Genomic DNA, 5,992 nt, shown 5'->3' with positions numbered 1-5,992 from the left:
CGGTACTGGGGATTGAACTCAGTACCTTGCACTTGCCAGGCAAGCACTTATTCTACTGAGCTATCTGCCCAGCCCCTTCTTTCATTTTGAATGTTGTGTATTTGTCTGAGCAATGAGAGACAAGTCACTGAGACATCCCCTAATCCTCTATCCATGCTCACGAAGAATCTAATTCTTAACTTACCTAAGCCACTTGTATGTTTCCAAGAGAAAGGAGAGAACTTTCTACTGACTAGGTGTATATGACACACATTACACTTTACATTTTTTTCTGTTTGCTCCCCTGACTTCAAAAATCCTGATATTAAAAAAAAAAAAATCCTGATATTTTATTGTTGAATTGTTCATCTTTAAAAATTTCAATCATTCTATGTACAGTTAGAAAACATTTTCTCTCATATTTGGAGCAATGGCATAATTCATAGGATGAATTTGCCTATATGTTTCATTTTTGACTCTTAATATCAAACAGAACCATGAGGGATTGTCATTTCTATAGGCTAAAATGATTAAGTAATAGCAATTTTGTATGTTTAAACCTAAATATTATATGGTTTTTCATTTAGTGGTATTATTCAGATCATTCCAAACTTCTTCTTTTGTTTTGTTCTCTAGTATTTTTCCCCCAGCTAAGTCTTGGTTGCTTGCATCATCTATTATTGCAGAGGTCACTGGGTACAGACTGAAGGCAGAAGATTGATTTCTTACTATTTTCCTTGAATCTGGATGTCTTCCTTTGTTACCTATAGCTGCTTCTCATGGCACCAGTGACTTCAGCATAGTCATCCAGAGGCTCTTGTGAGGCCTGTGTACCTTCAGGTGGGAGGTGTGTCATGACAATCTTGTTTGTGAGCATTTATTCATCTCTAAGTATAAGCTGTGGCCATACATGGTACCCTCAGGGGGTGAAAGTTCCCTAAAGCTTAATTAGTTGACATCTGGCCCTTACCATTCCATGTCTATCAGTCTCATGATATGAATCCCAGGCATATGGTCTTAACAGTTTTACAAAGTGTTTCCCAAAGTTAAAGGAAAAAAAAGGACTACTTTCCTGAACAGCTTCCATCAGGGTGAGATGGTTAGTTGCATGTATCAACTTGATTAGGCTTAGCTCAGTTACATTATTCTGGATATTCTGAGTGTTGTTAGCTGAGATTAACATTTAAATTGATGGACCTGGAATAAAGCAGATGCCTCTCCATAATGAAGGGGGCCTCATTCAGTTAGCTAACAAGCTGGTCAGAACAGAAGAATGACCTCCCTGGACCAAGAAGGAATTCTCCAAGTGTTATAGCTGGCCTGGACTGTGTCCCCTCTGCCATGCCAACCTCCCTTGAAGACAGCCAGTAATGGGCTGAAACCTCTACAAACTGTGAAATAACATAAGCTCTTTCTTTTTTAGCTAGTAGGTGTCAGGTATTTTGTCCCAGCAACGAGGAAACAATGAAGACAGCAGGAAATTGCCTTTTCACTTGAACTATATGAATTATTCCATCATTCCAAGTTCTTCAGGCTAATGGTCTTGGACTTAAACTGCACCACTGGCTGCTCCTCTGTTTTCACCCTACAAAATTTGGACTTTCTAGTCTTCATTACTATGTGAGACATATATATATATATATATATATATATATATATATATATATATATATATATATATATGAGAGAGAGTTTGTTTTGTTTTCTGGAGAACCATGACTAATACACAAGGGATGAAACTAATGTGTGTCAAACACTCTACAGGTATTATTAAATCAAAATTTCTAGACAACTCTTAAAGATAGCACAGATCAAAAAAGGTTAAAGAACTTGCCCAGAGCACCTAATAAATGACAGAATCTGCTTTGAATTAAGGTTTGTATTATTCTGAAGTGTTTTTAAGTACATGACTCCACAGGAAAAACTCTCAGCAGCCCATTGGGGTGGGAATAGCTTTCTAGTCACTCACCCTGCGTGTGCCGGTGAAATTTGCTGCCAGGTTTCAAGGTTTTTTGTTTGTAGGAAGGCAAAACAGGAAACAGCTTTATGTCCAAAATTCATCTTATGAGGCTTGGGTTTGCCACACTGTTATAGTTTCAAGTTTAAGTTTAGAAATTAAAGAAATAACCAAGTTTAGAGAATCTAAATCACAGGTTTTTTTTTCAACAAATACCTGAAAAAAATATATATGTAGAAGAAAGCACATATATCTTTAAATCATATTTTAAAACACTGCTCTTTCAATGCCAGATACATTGTTCTCTTTTTTTTTTCATTGTTCTCTTAATGTCAAATATTTTGATACCTGATATGGTATATTGCATTTGAAATGAACAGCACTGTGGGAGTGCAGAGACGGTTATGGGGAGTGAGATCCACAGCATCACTAGAAAAGCCTCCTGGAAAGAACTTTCTGGTTATACTTGGTTGAGGATGAGTTCTCTAAGAAAAAAAATTGGGGGTGAAACAACCATAACTTGCAAACTCTAGGTTTAGCAAATAGAGACCTTACTAAAGCAATGGGAAAACACCCTTAGTGAATTCTTAGCTATAGTTGTGTAAACTACCACCTAGATTCTCTTGAATGAGGGGAAGGCCAGACAGCTCTGATGCCAGATCCTGTTGAAATCTAAAAGTATACCTGGGAGATATCAAGATATATCCACCAAAGGAGAAAAACCACTTGCTATACTTTTGGTCTGAACCACTAAGGGTCCTAAAATTTGGAATTTTTTGGAAGGAGCATAACCCTGTTTGGTGTATCTTGCTTTGGCTGTTTATCAGGTCACCTAAAAGGCTGCCAGTTTAGAATGAGGTCCAGAGAAAGAAAAATGCCATAGGCAGAAAAGCTTAAAATGCTGTGGAGTATGCTCAAGTCTGGATTAGAGCTAAGAGTGAGAAGAGGGAATGAGTGGGTTTTAAATAGTTTAAGACAACATAACAATTACACTTGCATATAATATTTTCTGGAAATATTGACAGAAGGATTTCTATATTAGAAACACATGTCTTCTAGCCTGGTAATGTATAAAGACAGCGACCATAATTCCTGAGATTTCCTGATGAATGGGTAACTGGAGCTCTTTGTATATTCTATGAAATAGAGATTTTCATTGAAAGCACAGACTGAATACGAGATTTGAATTCTTCTGTAGTCCCGCACTTGCACAGAAATTCCACATGGAAATGGAGGCCACAGAAGTGCTTCACCTTGGTCTTAGGCCTTTTCCAGTTAAGTCTTATTACTACATGTGACTTATCAGGAGCAGAAATTCCTTTATCTTAGAATGTTTCATATCAATATCAGGTTAGACTACCAGAGTGATGTTTAAAAATAGCTTTACTATAGTGCTTTCCTAATCTTTACATCCAGTTTATTTATTCATTTAGTTTTAAAAAATTATTAGTATTTTTTGATATATAATAAATGCATCCACCATGGAGAACTGGTATGTATATTGCATCTTGTTGCTGTTTACTTCCTTTTCCCTTGCATTAGTTTTAGGTAAGATTGTACTGAGCTTGCTTTTGTGATAAGCTGTATTTTTTTGGTGTATTGTTGTCAATTTAGAATTTTATTGAAGCTTCAGCTATACTTTTGGATCATCAGGTGTTTGCTTTCATCTTTTCTTTTGTCTTCTCATTTTTGTGTGTACTTTTTATTTCTAATTTTTTAGTAAGGCTCCACAGGGTCTACAGGGTCTCACTATGCAGATCAGACTTATAGTGATCTGCCTGTGTTCAGCCTCCCAAGTGCTGGGATTACAGGTGTAGAACACCATGCCCAGTCTCAATCGTGGTCTCAGCATGCCCCAGGGTGGGGTTGGCATGGCATGCCTGGGGATCAAACTCCTGGCCCCTGTGTCTGCCTAAGCAGGTGCTTTAATCCACTGAGCTACTTGGCTGGCCCTTTGTGTGTATTTTGTTGTTAAACCATTCTCTTTAATATTTTAAAATTATCTGCCTAGGGTAATTATGGATACAATGTTTTCTTATTGAACATCTTTTATGCTTCCATTAAAACAGAAGTAGAAAAAAAAAAAACACAAGTAGTAAATTTTCTTTCCCAATATATGTTTCTGATATTTTATCTATATTTACTGTTAGGTTCTATGACAGAATTATTTCTAGAGAAAAAGGTGGCAGAGTTTTTGAAAGAGACTGCTTTAAAGAAAGTTACACAGAGATTTTTGTTGTTGTTTTCTTTTGTCATGCATTTAAGAGACGGGAATCACATGCCTCTGAGGGAATAGTAGTTGGCTGGTGATGTGTGGGTGTTTTGTGAGCATGCTTCGTTTGAATTCTCTTTTTTAGGTTGCATTTTATTTCTTGGAACTGTATGTACTTATGAGAAGAATGAGTTTTTCAAAGTTATTTTGAGATGGGGAATGGCTGGTTGTGGAATGAATCAAAGGCAGTATGAAATAGTTGGTGTAAGGGGTTATAAAGACAAAACTCTCATTCTAGAGAACTGACCAGGTCTGCCGTATGACACCAACCACAGATGGTCGTATTCTGTCATCAGCAAAGATCCACTTGGAGCATGTACAATGCTATGGAAGGCATAAAATAGAAGACATTATGTAATTTTAAATTTATAATTTATGTTATGTTATACGACTTCTATAATTTAAAAATATATCTAGGTAGAATATGAAAATAATTCCTAAAACTGAGGTATGAGACTTCAAATCTTAATGGTGAAGGAAAGACAAATCTCTCAGCATGGGCCTCCCACAGGTCAGAGCATCTGTGACAATCCTTTATTTCACTGTGATGATTAACATCCTATTAACATTTCCCAAGTGTCATTTCATATAGAAATGTTTATCTCCTCAAATATGAGAAATTATTATAAATTCTCCACCTTTGTTATGGTAGTTTGCGTATTTTCTGGACTAGAAATTAATAAAAGAGGTAAATGAAGCTAAAACCCTACACAATCGCGTATTCATGTATTCATTCATTCATTAAGTATTTATAGAGCATTCCCCTCATTATAGGTATACTTGTTGCTGGACTGATAATACTTAAGTTACACTCACATGTAGCCTCCTGGAACTTGGACTTTGAGAGACAAAATCAGCAAATGTATTTTACAATGAGTTAAGCAAAGTCAGGTCAGTATTTCTGAATAGTACATGGCTTCATGACAGTGGCTTTCTCCTACAGGTTCAGGGTACTGAACATACATACTGAAGAGGTAGAGTCAGTCAGGTAAAGTGTGGCAGGCAGTGGTAATCCAAAGCAATGGAGGGAGCAGAGCTAATTTAAAGTAGAATAAACAATGAATGTGACACAAGAGACTAGGACGTACAACAAGACAGATGGAATGAGAGTCCGCCTACCTGGCACGTCACTGTTGATATGGGCTGAGTTTGGATAGAAAGACAGTGTCAAGAAGGACCTTGAAAACCAAGTCAAAGAATTTGTACCTTATTTAAAGGCTCCAGTAGACTACTGAAGGATTTATGTTAATGGGGTAGAAAAAAGAGTGGACAGAGGTCAGAAATAATGCACTACCTGAAGTATGTACAGCAGATCTGGAAAATAGTAAAACCAACACTAAATTCACTTAATCTGAAAATGGAGCTCACCTGAAAGATTGGAATCTCCCAAAGAATCCCACAAATTTCCCTAAGTCCAAATGGCAGTACTGAGGTTGAAGATGAGTCATGAGGAAATGAAAGGTAGAAAAATCCAGTGCCTTCCATCTTCTTAGGAAGTGCTGTGCTTAGGGTGAGGCTCCAAGGTGCACATGACTTCCTCCCCTTTTATGCTAAGCCAATGGGTCTCACCCTGGGTAATGCTTTAGAATTCCTTGCACATGTTTATTAAAATAATGATGCTTACATCCTATCCCTAGACCAATGAGTCACAATTATGAAATTCAATGAAAGATCTCTGTAAGATTCTAATACTGTACAGGGAAGGTTGAGTCTTACTCTACTAAACCAGTCTTAGAGTGTGGAGGCAAATCAGGAGGAGAGAGGATTAAAAACTCAATGAGTGG

At 37.0% G+C, this 5,992-nt stretch overlaps 1 pseudogene; it reads left to right on the top strand.

Moving 5' to 3' along the window:
• Nucleotides 1-3,417: 3,417 nt before the first annotated feature.
• The window catches only part of LOC105743925, a 3,946-nt pseudogene continuing 1,371 nt past the window's right edge, over nucleotides 3,418-5,992 (top strand).

Source organism: Octodon degus, unplaced genomic scaffold (genome assembly GCF_000260255.1).
Source record: "Octodon degus isolate 3935 unplaced genomic scaffold, OctDeg1.0 scaffold00188, whole genome shotgun sequence".
Classification (NCBI taxonomy): domain Eukaryota; kingdom Metazoa; phylum Chordata; class Mammalia; order Rodentia; family Octodontidae; genus Octodon; species Octodon degus.
This window is presented reverse-complemented; position numbering and strand designations above follow the sequence as displayed.